This window comes from Symphalangus syndactylus, chromosome 5, assembly GCF_028878055.3.
Source record: "Symphalangus syndactylus isolate Jambi chromosome 5, NHGRI_mSymSyn1-v2.1_pri, whole genome shotgun sequence".
Classification (NCBI taxonomy): Eukaryota; Metazoa; Chordata; class Mammalia; order Primates; family Hylobatidae; genus Symphalangus; species Symphalangus syndactylus.
Window position 1 is genome coordinate 133,104,460 of NC_072427.2, and position 18,852 is coordinate 133,123,311.

Below are 18,852 nucleotides of genomic sequence, written 5' to 3' on the forward strand. Positions count from 1 at the left end.
AGAAAATGGAAAACCTATCACGAGGACACTATGAGTTTGGTAATAACAAAGCTACAAGATATTACAGAGAGAGAAAGGAGGTCACTACCACCAACAGTGTAGTGCAGGATGTTTGCTGGTGACATCATTGTGGAACAAGAGACAGCAGTGGATGATGAAAACAGCTAGACGAAAATATTCCAGAGTTGCAGAGGTTGGTTTGAATTATATATGAGAGCACTCTCCTCTCTTTCTCTTACTTACATTTTGGACCTCAGCACAGACTCTTTTTTTTAATTTAATTTAATTTAATTTTACTATTATTATACTTTAAGTTTTAGGGTACATGTGCACAATGTGCAGGTTTGTTACGTACGTATCCATGTGCCATGTTGGTGTGCTGGACCCATTAACTCGTCATTTAGCATTAGGTATATCTCCTAATGCTGTCCCTCCCCCTCCCCCCACCCCACAACAGTCCCTGGAGTGTGATGTTCCCCTTCCTGTGTCCATGTGTTCTCATTGTTCAATTCCCACCTATGAGTGAGACCATGCGGTGTTTGGTTTTTCGTCCTTGTGATAGTTTACTGAGAATGATGATTTCCAGTTTCATCCATGTCCCTACAAAGGACATGAACTCATCATTTTTTATGGCTGCATAGTATTCCATGGTGTATATGTGCCACATTTTCTTAATCCAGTCTATCGTTGTTGGACATTTGGATTGGTTCCAAGTCTTTGCTATTGTGAATAGTGCTGCAATAAACATACGTGTGCATGTGTCTTTATAGCAGCATGATTTATAATCCTTTGGGTATATACCCAGTAATGGGATGGCTGGGTCAAATGGTATTTCTAGTTCTAGATCCCTGAGGAATCGCCACACTGACTTCCACAATGGTTGAACTAGTTTACAGTCCCACCAACAACAGTGTAAAAGTGTTCCTATTTCTCCACATCCTCTCCAGCACCTGTTGTTTCCTGACTTTTTAATGATCACCCTTCTAACTGGTGTGAGATGGTATCTCACTGTGGTTTTGATTTGCATTTCTCTGATGGCCAGTGATGATGAGCATTTTTTCATGTGTTTTTTGGCTGCATAAATGTCTTCTTTTGAGAAGTGTCTGTTCATATCCTTCTCCCCCTTTTTGATGGGGTTGTTTTTTTCTTGTAAATTTGTTTGAGTTCATTGTAGATTCTGGATATTAGCCCTTTGTCAGATGAGTAGGTTGCAAAAATGTTCTCCCATTCTGTAGGTTGCCTGTTCACTCTGATGGTAGTTTCTTTGCAGCTCTTTAGTTGAATTAGATCCCATTTGTCAATTTTGGCTTCTGTTGTCATTGCTTTTGGTGTTTTAGACATGAAGTCCTTGCCCATGCCTATGGCCTGAATGGTAATGCCTAGGTTTTCTTCTAGGGTTTTTATGGTTTTAGGTCTAACATGTAAGTCTTTAATCCATCTTGAATTAATTTTTGTATAAGGTGTAAGGAAGGGATCCAGTTTCAGCTTTCTACATATGGCTAGCCAGTTTTCCCAGCACAATTTATTAAATAGGGAATCCTTTCCCCATTGCTGGTTTTTGTCAGGTTTGTCAAAGATCAGATAGATGTAGGTATCTGGCATTATTTCTGAGGGCTCTGTTCTGTTCCATTGGTCTATATCTCTGTTTTGGTATCAGTACCATGCTGTTTTGGTTACTGTAGCCTTGTAGTATAGTTTAAAGTCAGGTAGCATGATGCCTCCAGCTTTGTTCTTTTGGCTTAGGATTGACTTGGCGATGCGGGCTCTTTTTTGGTTCTATATGAACTTTAGTTTTTTCCAATTCTGTGAAGAAAGTCATTGGTAGCTTGATGGGTATGGCATTGAATCTATAAATTACCTTGGGCAATATGGCCATTTTCATGATATTGATTCTTCCAACCCATGAGCATGGAATGTTCTTCCATTTGTTTGTATCCTCTTTTATTTCATTGAGCAGTGGTTTGTAGTTCTCCTTGAAGAGGTCCTTCACATCCCTTGTAAGTTGGATTCCTAGGTATTTTATTCTCTTTGAAGCAATTGTGAATGGGAGTTCACTCATGATTTGGCTCTCTGTTTGTCTGTTATTGGTGTATAAGAATGCTTGTGATTTTTGTACACTGATTTTGTATCCTGAGACTTTGCTGAAGTTGCTTATCAGCTTAAGGAGATTTTGGGCTGAGACAATGGGGTTTTCTAGATATACAATCATGTCATCTGCAAATAGGGACAGTTTGACTTCCTCTTTTCCTAATTGAATACCCTTTATTTCCTTCTCCTGCCTAATTGCCCTGCCCAGAACTTCCAACAGTATGTTGAATAGGAGTGGTGAGAGAGGGCATCCCTGTCTTTTGCCAGTTTTCAAAGGGAATGCTTCCAGTTTTTGTCCATTCAGTATGATATTGGCTGTGGGTTTGTCATAGATAGCTCTTATTATTTTGAGATATGTCCCATCAATACCTAATTTATTGAGAGTTTTTAGCATGAAGGGTTGTTGAATTTTGTCAAAGACCTTTTCTGCATCTATTGCGATAATCATGTGGTTTTTGACAGACTCTTGAGGAGACTTAAGGGTTTGCTTCCTTTATTTGAAAGATGATCATGGACACCTAGTGATATAAGCTGTTAAGGTGACCTTCCTGTTTCACAAGCTGCTGATGTCCAAGGGACATTTACATTGCATAAAAATATAATATTTGCATATTCTTAATTTAAAAGAAAATTTATTTATGTATTTTTATATGTATACCTATACATAGGAAAATTCTGAAAGTATAAAATATTTTAATAGTTACTATATCTGGGTTATGAAATTAATGAATGAATTTGTCTTCTCTTTGCTTATCAGTAAATTATTCTATAATGAATATGTATTTGCATAATTTTAAAGTTTATTTTTACTAAAATATAAAATTATCTCATATTTCTTTTAAGGAAAAAAGTAACATTACTTTTCGCTTACAAGTGGCCTTTAATTGATCATTTTTGCAGCAAATTGGTTGTCATCCTTGCTAGAAAGGGTCCTGTCTTGCTTCAGATCTGCGCAGTATAATCGTAATATTCCTGCACGGAGATTCACAATCCCATAATATACATCTTAGGTGTTTCATGCCAAAGATTAAAGAAATTTCAAAGGCACAACCAGAAGGTTGAATTATTGAAATGCTAATGAAGACATGTCCTCAGAGAAAATCGCAGGGAGTCTTCACAGTTTTTAAGGCTTCCTCTGAAAGACCTTTGCAGAATAAACATGGTGTTCAATTTATGTTTCTCAAAAGGTCTGCTGGAACTTGAACTGCTCCTCCCAGAGAGTATTTTAAAAGCAGAAGTTTGAGCATTAACCAGTATAATTTCCATTTGGCATCTACATGATTCATATGTCCAAAATCAGAATTTTTATTTAATTCCAAAACAAATTAATTCACTTAATTAGGCTGTAGGTGGATAGGATGTTGAATGGAGTGGGTTGGCTCCGGGCAGAAGGAATAATATATTGCTAGGAAATGTTGCAACATATTTACATAAAATGTTGTCATTTCTATGTTTGAAAAGGTTGTGCTTTTAAAAGATATCACCTCCCAAGGAAGTTAAGCTTTTGTATGCTTACTATCTATCTCTTAAATGTCTCTGTGGCAAAGGTGATTATAATCATCTCCTCTGTTATAAAAGCCTATGGACAACAACCAGACATAAATAGCCCAAATGACTGTAAAGTTACCTCTAGATATATTTCTAATATTACATATATATGTATAGGTATATGAGTTTATATGTGTTTATGTGTGTGTGTGTGTGTGTGTGTACAGACAGACGGAAGGAAGTATGGATAGATGAATAGATTAGGTAGATAGGTAGACAGATAGATACATACATACATACATAAATAGATATTACAGATAGATATAGATATTCTATATACAGTATGCATAAATGTACACAGGCTTTTAAGAAACACATTCATCAGGCAAAAAAATACCACCCATAACCTTAATTAAAATGTCTCCCTATAGATTAAAAATTATGCAGATTTTTCATGTTCTGTTATTAGTTTGACCTCTAAAATTATTTGAATGCCATGATGTAACAATCAGAGAAAAATTCAACCTTTCATGTGACTTTGTGTCACTCCTGGAACACCAGAGAAGAGAGATCAAACATTTTGACCGTCATGACTGATAGTTTTCATGTATAATTAAGTGATTTTCTAAAAAACATCGTCCTGATTGGAAGCGTGAACATGGCAGCCTAATTCACATGTAGCATGCTTGGACATTTACATATTGTCACACACCCATGACTATACTGTAGGCTACAGTAAATTCTACAGTGGTAATTTCTTGAAACACTAGAAGGGGAAAATGTGAGAAATACTAATGAAGTGAGAATCCTATTAGCCACCAAAAGGAAAATAAGAGCTAGTGTAAATGCAATGCACATCACTTCTAATAGTTTGCCATGTTTTGGGCTATCTTAATGACCATGCTACATAAAATTGTTTGGTGTATGGCCTATCATTTATGTTGTTGAACCCATTTTTTCCTCAAACTTTTAGACCAAAGAGTGTCCCAAAGTTAGAACTTAAATGACACTGGGTTATTGACAAGATTTTCTTACCCAGCACAAACTCAGAAAACCCATTCCTGGTCTTGCTGAATGAGTAGGTTCCATGATTTTGTTCTTAGTTCTGTTATGGTTACATTACTGTGATAAACAAGTAGCTATTAGAGGAAACTGACAACACAGTATGTGCAAAAACTCTGTTGGTAAGATTCTTTAATCTAAATTTATAGATCCAATATATGTTTCCAGGACAACTAAAGTTTAATAGCAGGGTGACCATGCACATAATAACAAAGTTCTGACAGCTTGATATTTTGAGTTTTAAGGCATTATATTTCAGAGAAGACAAATATTGTTATTTCAGCATACGGAGAATATGAAGCAATAGGATTCCAAGCCTTATCCAAAGTCTCATGCAAATCTAACACATGGGCAATTTCTCCAATTCCCCAGTTATTGATTCATTCATTCACCCATTAAGCAAAACATATATTGAGCTCTGAGCTAGGCAGGAACTACAGTGAACCAAGTGAAGGGTACAATGATATAGAAAACAAAGCTTCTACACTACAGCTTTTCACAACTAGTGCAAGCAACCATGTAGTAAGTACTGTGATATGTGTGTATGTGTGTGTGTGTGTGTGTGTTGTGTGTACGTTCGGACAGCCAGAGGAAGGAACAACCTAAATTTGCCTGAAAGAGCTTGGAATGGCCTGAGTAGTGGCATTTGAAATGAGATTTATGATGAGTAGGAGTTCACCAAAGAAGGGTAAAAGAAGGGCATTATAGGTGGAGAAACAGCAGAAACATGGAAGTTTGAAAGAAAATGGAATGAGGAGAACAATTAGCAAAAGGTGCCTAGGGAGAAAGGTAAATGACATGGAATTAGAAATGAACTACTTAAATGTTTTTGGACTCAATTGATATAGAGTAATTTAAAAGTTGATAGCAAGATGTAATTTGGTGCTTCGTTGTAAAGACTACTGCACATCACAGAGTTTTTCACTCCTTGTAAGGTAGGTAGATGGGTTATAGATGATGCTGAGATGTTAATCTCCTCATCCCTCCTTGGGTCAGCCAGGAAAGCCTGGGTTGTCACCTCTGATGAACTTCAGGTCCATCGTCTCTGGTCAAAGACAGTCTCTTTCATTTTCCAAGGTACACTATAAAAATATCATCATTTTCTATACCTGTCATGAGGTGGAATGGGTTGTGAATCATTGGCATACCAAGCTACAGAGTACATATTCTAAGCAATAGGGAACCCCCTGAAAAATATTAAACAAACAGTAATGTGGTGGCAGGAGTTCTTGGAGACTGAAAGCTGACCTCAGAGTCTATTGGAGTAGCCCGTAAAAAAGAGAGTGTCAATCTCAACTACTTCTCAAAGGAGTCACCCTTGAGTTCCCTTCATGGCATTCTATTGAACAGAACTCACGTGTGGCAAGGCTTAGCTTAGAGACACAGAGACCCTGGAATGTCAGAGGAGGACTGATTTTTGTAAAGAGGCCTCTGGCCAGAATGAAAGACAATATTTAGGTCTAACAATCAGGCACTCGTTCTCAAAATTACTACTTTGAGCAAAGAGGGTGAAACTAAGTCTCTTCCCACCTTTTCAGGTTACAGCACATTTCAAAACATAAGCTTCCTAAGGACTAAGAGCCCCACAGGCATATGGTTCAGCCTGTGATCCAATTAACTGTCTATGAGAAGAAACAGTTTCGATGGAGACTAGAATGCAAACTCCATGACAGTAGGAAGCTGGTGTGTCTGGTGCGCTGGTCCTCATTGCCCAGACTAGCTCCTGACACTTTTAGGCATTAAATAGATGTTTGTTAAATGAGGAAGTAACCCTATGATGTTGGTTGTTGACATGCAAATATCCTCTGGCTAAATTCCTGGGAAATGTATTTGTTTTTCTACAGAAAGGACTATAAACTCAAAATATAGGCAACCCGGAATATGTATGGCAATTTTTATTTTCTATACCTACACATATACATACATTTGCATCTGTGTATATATAGAGAGGGAGACAGACACAGACGGGGAGAGAGAGAGATTGATTTAATTTACTTAGGCTCAATACCACTTATTGAGATGAATGATTGATAGAACTCTATCCTACTTCAGCAATGCTCAGCACGGATGGCAGAGGCTGCATCTGAAGATGAGGCTGGGAATGAAAATGGCAGCTAAGGAGTGGCTAAAGGACTGGCAGAAATGATGAGATCCAGGAGATACAGAATCAGCAGGGCTTTTGGCATCAGCCAAGCCACACAACACATTTTCAAGGTACGTTTTAAGCTATTGGCATCCTCAAGTAAGGAGAGGCCTTGGGGATGGGGAGGAAGGTAGGAATCCAGGAATAACAATGCAATAATGGGTGAGGACTCAGAAAATTGTAATTATCCTCATACTCATGGTACTCTCTGAGACTGCTGGCATGGTTTAGGGAAACAAGGGTTATACATGCATTCACAGTGATTTGAATCTGCTATACTGCAGCTGTACCAACACAGAGCCAGTGAAATGGACCATAGTATAGAAAATATAGTGTGTGATTTACTTCTGTCAACTTGTAAAGCTGAGACAGATTTCTGCAGCTGCATAGGATGAGCTGCGATCCATTGAGCTCATTAAGATGTCAATGACCAATCACAGGGACTGTGTTTTTCAGCAACCCACTTGGGAAGTATCCCCCTTCTCGCTGCGGGCCCATAAATCGTGGGGGTTTATAGATGAGGTACACAACTCTATCCACAATCCTGAAGTGCAGAACCTTCTGAAGTCCATTAAAACAAATTTTTTAAACAAATTTGGTGATTGAACAGATGTATGTCTACTCCCAATTTTTATCTCACTTATTGCGAATAGCCATACGTTTTGCTGCTCAAATTTAATGGTTGGGTGCTCCCAGGAAATGCTAGAAGTATTGCATAGTGTATGGGAAATACTCCAAATTGCCTTTCTAAAACCCTAAACCTTTCGAATTCTGAAGCCCATCTGGGCCTTTGGAGCTTTAGATAAGGGATTGTGTACCTGTGTTTTATTTTTCTCCCATAGAGACAGTCTTGTTTTGGGTTTAGAAGCATTTTGTGGTATTCTTTCTATTAACCCTCTCTAAACAGAGAGTTTAATGGGGTTTCCACTTTTAAACTCACTTGCAATCGCATATTTCCATGCCAATTCAAAATAAAAATATAAGTTATTATAGATAATACCAAGTGGTTACTATATGCTAGACCCTGTGCTAAAACCTTTAGATTTGTTTTCTCATAGTGACAATGTAACAGGGCCTAGGCCCTGGCATCTTAGTAGAACTACCATGAATACCTGCTTACATTCTTCTTGGTTCCTTGCTGACCATACTCACTGGATCTTCTCTAGACCTCTGCCTTAGTATTGCTGACTAGCTCCAACAGCTTCTACAGAGGGTCCAACCTGACTCTATGGCATTCCTGAGCCTCTCACAGCACCTTGTCCTTTCCCTTCATCGCATTTATCACAGTCACAATTGTATTTTATTGCTCTGTTTAATGCCATTATCCCCCTACCCTTGCCCCATATTAAATCCCCACAGGTGTGGGCTGTATCTAGTTTAGTCACAATGGTGTCTGGTGTATAATAACTGGTTTCAGTTGATTATTGCTACATAATAACACACCACCCCAAATGTAGTGGCTTAAAATATATTGTTTTCACCGTTCTGTGGGTTGCTGGGCAGCTCCTCTTCTGGCTTCACTTGATTTCACTTATTCAGCCAGATGGTCTTCTGGGCGGGGAAATCCAAGATGGTCTCACTTACATGTCTGGCGGTCAGTGTTGGATGCTGGCTAGATTGGCTTCCTTTTGTGAAGGTTTCAAGAGAGCAACAGAGGAAGTGTCAGGTCCTTTTGTGGCCCAGGATTAAAAGCTCATGCCCTGTCCCTTCTACCACATTCTACTGGTCAAATAAGTCATAAGGCCAGTCAAGATTGAAAGGGATATAGACATATATCCTGTCTTTGGATGAAAGGAGAAGCCAAAGGGCATGCATATTGGGATGGGTGGAATTTGTGGCTATCAAACCACAAGTTTACCACACTCTACTTTCTGGCCACAAATTAATCATTCTTCCACATGGAAAGTATGCTTACTCCTATCGCAATAATTACAAAAGTTTCATCCCAGGTATTGCATCAGGCTGAAAATCCACAAGTTTGAGCTTCCCCTCTGGTCCAGATACAAAGGAGGTTTCTCTGTGGAGCTCCTTGGCTTTCATGATCCAGAGTTCTGTGAACCAAAACTACAAGGCATTTACCCTCTTTCATTCAAATAGCTAAGATGAAATGGTGAGACAAAGAAAAAATAACCAGAATGAATAATCCTCTTTTTTAGAAAAGAGAAAGGACTGGAAGCACATAGCAATCAATGGTCTGAAGCAATTGTGAAATCCAAATAGGTACATGTCCAGGGACAGGGAATGTTCCCTGCTTAGGGCCTATTTCTTATCTCTTGGAGTGGTTCTCTAATTAATTTTGTTTTTTTGGATTTTGGGCCCACACTCTGGATGGTTTGCTTAGCCTCTGAGAGGTCCTTCTTTTTCTGTAAGAAATAGCCCATGGCTGCATATAAGTAGTTTTCTCAACTCACTTTTTATCTGTAGGATATTGATGGCGTGGAGTCTTCTTGAACTGTCTCTGTCCCTTTTAATCCAAATCAATATAATTCCTTTAAAATTCCTTATAGGATTTCTGTGGATCAGATTAAATTCGAATCTATTAGATGACAGCCAGGCTTACTATTCTTGTCAAGGTAGGCCTCTCTCTCATTTGGATGATGGGCCTATTTGAGTGATGGGTCTGGATTCATAGACAATCATTTGTTTAGATGAGCGGTCTACTAAATACTCTATAAGAAATCATTCTGGGTTATTTTGTTTGTTAGGGCCTAACAGCCACATCCTTCTATTTGATCTTACCACTGAGGCCTCATTTTATTGACTGTCTTCTAGAATTAAATTTTTACCTATATTAAAATTTCTTTGACAATCTTTTCCAGTCCAGCACATCCTGGGTTTTCTATATTTTCTCTAAATTCTGCTTGCAAATTGAAAAGTTGCTTTTTTAATTAATCTCTCTTCCCACATAATATGGTTTGGGTGTGTCCCCACCGAAATCTCATCTTCAATTGTAGTTCCCATAATCCCCACATGTTATGGGAGGGACCAGGTGGAGATAATTGAATCATGGGGGTAGCTTCCCCCATCCTGTTCTCATGATACTGACTTAGTTCTCACAAGATCTGATGGTTTTATAAGGGATTTTCCCCTTCACTGGTCACTCATTCTCCTTCCTGCTGCCATGTGAAGAAGGATGTGTTTGCTTCCCCTTTCACCATGATTGTAAGTTGCCTGAGGCCTCATGAGTCAATTAAACCTCTTTCCTTTATAAATTATTCAGTCTCAGGTATGTCTTTATTAGCAGCATCAGAATGGACAAATACAGCATACTTTATTATACACAGCTATACAAAGTTGATTCACATTTGTTGCACGCATCCTGGAAATCTCCTAGCCAGATCCATGAGTTTAAGAAAAGTTTCTACTTTCCAGGGATTGTTTGGCCACTGTATAACAAGGGTGGCCCTTTCTCCACCCTCCAATAGAAATTTCCTTATTAACTTCCCAGTATCTACTAATCATTGTTTCACTGCCTCTTTAGCTACCAATCACTCCCATCACCAAAGCCAACAGTACATGTTTTAGATTTTTATTATGACAGCACCTGACCTCTATGTACCAATTTCTGTTTTAGTTAACTATTTCAGTGTAACAAACCACCCGCCAACCCAGTGGCTTAAACAACAATGATTTCTTATTTCCTGTACAGTTCTTCAGGCAGGCTGGGATATTCATCTGCTGGTTTCATGTGCTGGAGGGTCATCTAGCTGGGAGGTTCAACATGGCTTGATTCACATATCTGACTATTGATATTGTGTGTTGGCTGGGGAATCTTCATTCTCATTTATGTAGCTTCTCATCCTCAGTAGGCCAGACTGGCTTTCTTTAATGATGATCTCAGGGCATCATTATAAGACTGCACAGACAGAATCTCCAAGACATCTTGAGTCCCAGGCTCTGGAACTTGTACAATGTCACTTAGGCCATACTCTGTTGGTAAAAGAGAGTCTTCAAGGGATTGAAGGAACATATCTAATTCTGCATGGGAGGAACAGCAAAGTCACAATGCAAAGGTATATGCTTACTGGAATGGAAGGAATTTGTAATCATTAAAGAACCTACCAGGGTAGGTATCTATCTATCAATCAGATGAGCTCATGTTTGACTTTCATCTGGGATTTGAACTTGACTTAGTCTTTGACCTCTACTGCTTGACTCTGGCTATAACTCCATGGTAGTGTGTTAGTGCTCTATTCTGATATCAAACTCATAATATGAGATTTCCCAATAACCGTTTATTCTCTAATCTCCCCACTTGCTCCATCCTTGTCAACAATGGAGCCTTGAATGTCCCACTTTTGTTGGTCTCTATGTCATAGCCTAGTCCAATCTGATGAAGAGATAGCCCTGGTTTTGAGTCTTGGATTTACCATTAAGTCATCATGTGACCTTGAACAGGTTATTTAAATTATTTAAAATATCTGCCTTATGGTATTTGTAGGACTAAATAGTATAATGTATTAAAGTTAGTAGGTTAATGAATGAATGTAAGATTTCTTCTTTCTTCTGTGTCACTAGATAGTAAAGGATATCTGATACAAGATTAAACTATTGATTTGTGGGCAATGGTTGGCCTTTGAAAGTACATAAACTAGGAATTTACAATAATATAAGGGGTCAGGGTATTAAATTCTCAGCAACATGTGACTTCTACATTATAGTATGTTCTTCTATATTCTTCTATGTTATATATATAATTTCTGGTATTGTAAAGTATATTAATGTAGTCCCCATACAGTGATGGACTATCCAATTAACCTTTAAGGATATGTTTTCGACACCAGTAAATTAGGGCATTGAACAAAGACTAAAAATTTTGATATTTGATTTTTAAAAAAAGACAGTGAAATAGTCACCAAATGAAAATTCAAAACTTTATCAGAATTTCCTACATATATTTCTTTTTAATTTTATGTTGTTTTTACTTTTAAATATATGATACAGAAGGTGTTACTGTCTTCTCGATGCTTTGTGCCTCTGATCCAGCCTTTCTCTCATGTACCATATAAAATTGGAGGCTCAGAATAGTGATGCTAAAAATGAAATGGAGACTAAATATAAAACACATTTCATAATAGGAATAAATGACAGGTCTCGGTGGCTGGTGTATTATAAAGATTCATTAATCTTTATGATCAAAGTAAAACAGGTATAAGAAGCGAGGTTGGCCCAGGTAATGTTAGGTTCATATATGTAGTTCCCTTTTATAGCAGAGGGGTAGAGGATGGTGGGTTAGACCTTCAAAACACTCGAGGTGAACCCAGAATAGAAATTCAGTAGATACATTTTTTCTCCTACCATGCTTGACGTTGTATGGCTCTAGGCTTTGAGGACATAATAAAATTTCTGTGTTACCCTTTAAGATGCTTTTACCTTAGTAAGACTCCAGGGTCAGCCCTGACCTCACAGGAAAATTAAATGTCTTTGTGGTTACTTATTTGACAGTTTAGATGTATGTCCGTAAAGGCAGTGGGAAGAAGCAGCTAATTCCTTAGACAGTCATGACTCAAATGAACTTAACTATATGGCACAAGTAAGATTCAAGTTTTATTCAAGTTTTAAGATCTGCAATGAAACCCTCTAGCAAATTCTATAAAATGAAAAATAATCAACTATGAGCCAGGTGCATCTAGAATGCTATGGATAAGATACTCGGTTTGGCTTTCTATAAGGTACTTTATCCAAGTGAAATACACCAGCTTGGTCTCCCAGTTTGAGCTGAATATATTCTGTCAAATAGTGGCGTCCTCACCTAAGGGTAATATCATCAAAGTGGTGTTTTTCTTTTACACATTTTTGAGGCCAGGAACCCTTTCGACAGTGTTTTTAATGCCCCAGAACTCCAAAACCTGTGGGATCTGAAGCTAATGGAGCAAATACAAATGAAACATGTCCTCTGTGACCATACTTTTCTTTCAAAAACCCTAGAGATTTGAAACATGGTTTGAAAACCAGTGGACTAAGACAATGAATTAAAACATCCCTTCTTTTCTCTTGAGATGTAGGTTTAGCTCCAGTGTAGGGATCCAAGTGAGACAGTGTCAACTGGTCTTTCGATGTTTACTGTAAGTTTTGTTTTTCCAAAGGCAGATGAGTTTACTGAAAAGGCATGAAGTGACAATGTCTAAACACCGCCAAGGTGCTTCATCTTCTGGGCCCTCCTCTGGTAAATTACATGCTATTGAAATTAAAGTGCTATGAGAGCTGAAACATACGTAAATACACACATTTATCCCAGGAATGACAAACTTCTATGTCATCTGTCTTTTTAAAAAACACCTGATCCATTATTTCATTCTTCTTCACATAGTGCATTTATGAATGCATCTTTTGGGATGCAGGTGGTATTCTGAGTCATCTAAAAAATAATTTATGTAGCACAGACAAATTTTTTCTCTGGCATGAAGCTCAGCCTTGGATTCCAACAGTAATTCAACAGCAAGAATCCAGCTAAGAGTTTTTAAGTGGGCCACAGAAACCTCCTCTTAGTAATTGCTACTCTTCCTCTTCTAGGCCTTAAATAGGAGAGCATGAGAAGGACCCATACTTTGCAATTTGAGGCAATGAACGTGTATATCCTATTTAACTCTGAATCTAAAACACTATTATATATTGTTTTGCTAGGGCTTCATATCCAGATAGATTAGCACTTTTTGATTGATTGATCTTATGAAACTCAACAAAAGCTATTACACTTTTTTTTTAAAAAGAAAAAGAAAATCCTCTAGTGAACATGTAATAGTGAAGTCTAGAAAGCCAGATAATTTCTTTGCTTAATAATAGTTTTCTTTCCTCTTGGCTGCAGATTCTCATAACTAGCACCATGCCAAACATTCGAAGATTGGATTATGGCCTGTCGTACTTGATTATTTTTGTCAGCATGCTGACCTGGGTGCCCTTTTCTTGTGTTGTTCCTTCTGTTTCCATTTTTCATGTCATCCAGCTTTTCATCTTGTCAATCAGCTTTTGACTTCCTGATTAAAGTGTCTGTCACAGGAGCAGCCTGGTCTCCAGTCAGTTGTTTAATTTGTTCCTCATGGCATCCAATTGAGTTATTCATCTGGCCCAGCTGTTCCCAAGTGCTTCCAGCATCACTTTTTCATGTGTTTGGGTTTAACCTCTATATCTATGTACAACAGTGTGAATTGTTCCATTCATACTGTTGACTGTGGATTGCTTCACCTTCCTAATGCCTTGACGCTACCAGGCCGGCTGCTACACTGTGGCCAAACCGACAGAGAAGCAATATTTCAATCTGATGTTATGGTAACAAGTACAACTAAACAGACTAGTTTTCAAGAATTATAGCAGGCCCTCTTTTTAACAATTAGGACGATGTAATGGAAACTCTAGACTGTTCAGATTTAGATCCACCCAAAAATAATGTTGATGGTGCTTGGCAGAGGAAAGAAAACATTCATCTGCCAACATTGCGGGTATCGCCATGAATGCTCCAGGATCTATTTGTTGCCTTAGGTGACATGAGATACTCTCTTGGCCTGAATTGATGCAGATATCCAACTGGAAAAATGAAATTAAGTAAATCTGCTGAGTTTGCAATGCTAAAACTTGTCTTCCAGTGGTTGGATGATTTATATTATGCAACATTCAAGAAGCCACATAATGCAACAGGAAACTGGAGGAAAAGAAAACTAGGGTACATTTCCCCACTCTTCCCTTTTAGCCACTCAAACCTAATCAATTCAAAATTCCAGTAGATTGTTTATGAGTGAGCCATTCCTTCCTGCTATTCCTATCATGTTTCTCCTTTACCTCCTACAAACTTGAAATGGTAATTCCATTACAGCAGTCATGAAAATAGCCAGAGACCAAGTGCCTAGGACTCAAAAGAATGTAGAATGATGAGTCTAATGAAAATCAGACAGCAAACTGAACACAACTTCACAACCTACCTCCCATTTTGGTTTGATTTCATGGAAATATTTGTAAAGAATCCAGTTGCTCCTCAAAGAATATGCATTCATTTCCTTAGGTTATTAATGAAAGATATATTAAAGTAATGTGGAAATCCTGAAGAGAGGAAAAGCGTTTGTAGCATATCTGAGGAAGGCTATTATTGTCAATTAAGCAGAAAAAAGTAAAATAATTTTGCTGATTATTGGTTTTTACTATTTTTAACTTTCTCTGCAAAGTACGATACATATAATAATTCATATTACTAACAATAAGACTGAAAGTTATTTATAGAAGTTTAATATATTTCATTTTTTAATTAGAAAAACGGTTTAAATTTTTACTTCGACTGGTAAAAATAATAAAATATTTAGGGGTCATAAATCATAAAGAATAATGTAGTTTGAAGTCTGTATTCCTGGTTTTGTTCTGGTCAATAGGCCTCCCAATGTAGGTTTTCCATGAGGCATTTCTCAGGAGAATAGTTTTTTCAATTTCTTCCTTGTGAGGTTTTCCTTGTCACCTTGGGTGGATTCACTTTTCCAATTTTTACCAAATTCACATCTTTGAAGGAATATCCCCCATGAGTCTTTCCATTATTATCCTCAGTGAGGTGAACACAGTGAATCTGTACTCAATCTTCATTCCATACTGCTCCTTGTGTGCCTTTCTGTGCTGCAGAAGCTATGAAGTTAAAAACCACTTTTGCTTGATTCCTTTGCAGCTAGGACTCCAGATATGCTTTGGGTTTATCACATCAGCTATACTTGTGAAAGATTTGGAAAGTGAAATTGAGGCAAAAGTCACTATTTTACCATTTCTGTTTACCACGTTGGCAAGCACAGTCCTGGAAATACTGAGTTTTGCTGTAGTAGTGCTAGCAGATATTCCTGATGTCAAAAGGCAAGGTGAGGGACAATTACTGCATGCTAAGAAAGCATGATTATGAAGCCAGCAAGTGTGGATGCAATGCCCTGACCTGAATCATACCTAAAAAGTGTGCCTCTGGAGTGTACAGTCAAGGTGGTGGATTCCTGGTTCCCTATTTCTGATTGTGGCTCCCTGGTGAGCCAGTTCTATGTTACTGATCTGTGAGTTGTTCCTGGGTTCTGACACAGAGCCTGCTCTTCTAGTTATTCTACTGGTTTGCAACTCCTAATTCCCGGTATTAAATCTTCTTCTTATTTAAGTGATTTTTAAACTGAAAATACATCCTGATTGATGCCATTTCTTTTCACATTTTCTGAAATCCCTTGCTTTATTATGAGTGGCATAGTGCAAAGAGTAGATGCTTTGGAGTCATATAATTATTAGTTACATGACCTAGGGTATATTTATGAACTTATATGAGTCTCAGTTCTCTATTTTTACGAAACAAGTAATAATACTTCAATGCTCGTAATAATACTTCAATGCTCAGTTGATAACAAGGATAACATGAGATATGTCAAGTGCCTGGAACACTGATTTAAACACTCAACAAATGTCAGCATCCTTGTTTAAATATGAACAGTTTCTGACATAGTATTTCCCACTAAGCTAATCAAAGATTGCATACAGTGAAGAAGACAAAAGCTATGGGACAATATTGTTATTGTTTTAAAAGCACATTCATGTGTCAATCTGCAGCCAATGAGCCAATGACTTGTGATAACCTGTACTGTGTTTTACACAGGGAACTGAAACCACTGAGATTTCAGGTTGCTATACTCAACTTTTTGGAAAATCAAATAATATTCTTTGGGAGTAAAGAGTACCAGGTGTTACATACGTACATGCTTAACACCATGAAAAAAAAAAGAGATTATCTTCAACCTGAGAGCAAGTTAAAGATTATAGTAGAATTTGAACCCTACCTCCTTACCCGAACTTAGGGACATTTTTCAGTTAGTAACTCAATAAGACAGTACTCTTATTCTTTTGGACAACATAATTGGATTTTCAGTTGTCATTTCCCTTCGGAAGGAATCCATCCTAGCTGCATGACGCACTAAGTATTCCAGGACCTTCCTCAATCTTTCTAAATAGATATATGAGGAAAAATACATAGATGCACACACACACACACACTCACACATACAAACACAAAGAAATACCTGGATCTTAGAACTAAAAATGAATCTAAAATCCAGCAAGTGCATGTGTTAGAAGATACTGTTGTGTGGTTCACGCCTGTAATCCCAGCACTTTGGGAGGCTGAGTCAGGCTGATCACTTGAGGTCAGGAGCTTGAGACCAGCCTGGCCAATATGGCGAAACCCTGTCTCTACTAAAAATACAAAAAAAAAAAAAAAAAAAGAAAAGAAAGATACGGTTGTGACCTGGAAATTGGCTTTAATACCTAGAGGATTAACTTTAAAACTCAGTAAGTGTCATGAAAAGAGATGGCACTTTGGGCATATTTGAGTAGGAAGGTAGAAATGAGAATCTTATAAGCCCAAAAAAATCAAGGGTTTCATCTTCAATGACAATAGATACTGGAAATGCATACCCATTGGCCCAGGGAAATGGCAAGGAAACTTGCCTCTGTATGGGAATATGAGCCAAGAAAAAAAATACTGCTACCATGAAAAATTGACACAAGGAGACATGAGCAAATGGAGCTTGATTCTGCACAATTTGGAGGGGCATGGAAACCCCTTCAAACCAGGAAATATGCAGAAAAAAAATCAATCCCAGACATCTTGTGTAAATAAATGCAAATTCAAGACTCCTTTGGAGAAACTCTCTGTCCCTCTCACACACACATACACACACACAAAATCCTTATTTCTGATGACCTCACAATCAAATATTTTTAAGAATATACAAGGGAACAATCCTGCATCAGCAAGATTAAATAAACATAATCCCCAAATTTAAGATTACCAAAAAATCTGAAAAATATATAAAAGTAAATATGTTTAAAGTGATAACAAAAGGAATAGAAACCATAAAGCAAGAATAAAACACTATCAGAAAGCAAATTAAAAAGCACCAATGACACTAAGAAATAATATATTTATAAGTTAGAGACTATTCTTTGTTTTTAAGTATACATGGAGCTGTATGAAAACTGGATGCAAAGATACAGAAACCAAATGACTCCATGAAGTAACAAAATTGGTAAAATATGGACTTCATTCTTTTAATGTAATTAAGATAAATTGAGATGTATTTAAAAAATAACCTTTCAAGGAAGAAAAAGATTAGAATGGAATATCATACGCAATCATGTATCAACAAATTAGGTAGCTTAGATGAGATGGACAAATTCTTAGAAAGATATAAACTATTGAAACTGACTCATGGAGAAATTAAATATCTGAAAAGTACTATAACAAGCAAAGGGAGTAGGTGGGGTAGCCATAGTGGCTCATGCCTGTAATCCCAGCACTTTGGGAGGCTGAAGCCAGCGGATCACTTGAAACCAGGAGTTCAAGCCTGGCCAACATGGTGAAACCCTGTCTCTATAAAAATACAAAAATTAGCTGAGCTTGATGGTGCACCTGTAATCCCAGTGAGTCAGGAGAATCACTGGAACCCCAGAGGCAGAGGTTGCAGTGAGCCAAGGTCGTACCACTGCACTCCAGCCTAGGCAACAGAATGAGGCTCTGTCTCAAAACAAACAAAAAACAAAACAAGTTAAGGGATTACAGATTTAAATAATAAACAAAATTCCCTCAAAGAAAAGCCTAAGAATAGTTTTGCTGGTAAATTCTAAAAGCACCCAAAGGAGAATTAACACTGATACTTCACAAACTCTTAGAAAAACAGAAGAGAAGCGATCACTTTCCACATTATTCTATGAGGCCAGTATTTACCTGTTACAGAAACCAGAGGAAAACTACACACAAAAAGAAAAGTTCAGACCAATATCTTTTAAAATTATAGATTTAAAAAAATCCTAAACAAAATGCTATCAAACTGAATCCAGCAACATATAAAAAGAATTATATAACATCACCAAGTGGGATTTATCACAGGAATGCAAGGTTAGTTGAATATATAAAAATATGTCTGAATACTGTGGTGTCATAATAACAGAATAAAGGACAAAAAACCCACATGATTATCTCAATAGCTACATAAAAGCAATTGAAAAGATCCAATATCCTTTCATGATAAAAACACCCAAAAAAAAAAAAAAAAAAAAAAAAAAAAAAAAAAAAAAAAAAA

General features: G+C 37.4%; 1 long non-coding RNA gene across 2 annotated transcripts in view; it reads right to left on the bottom strand.

Annotated features, from left to right (window-relative positions):
• The window catches only part of LOC129483255 (uncharacterized), a 137,362-nt gene that overhangs the window by 10,111 nt on the left and 108,399 nt on the right, over window positions 1-18,852 (bottom strand). Inside the window, exon 1 of one of the 2 annotated variants that reach the window (XR_010120855.1) lies at window positions 6,169-6,249. The exons of the other annotated variant lie outside the window; for it this stretch is intronic. This is a non-coding gene — a long non-coding RNA (uncharacterized lncRNA). Of the gene's footprint in view, window positions 1-6,168; window positions 6,250-18,852 lie in introns of those variants that run through there. 2 annotated transcript variants of the gene reach the window in all.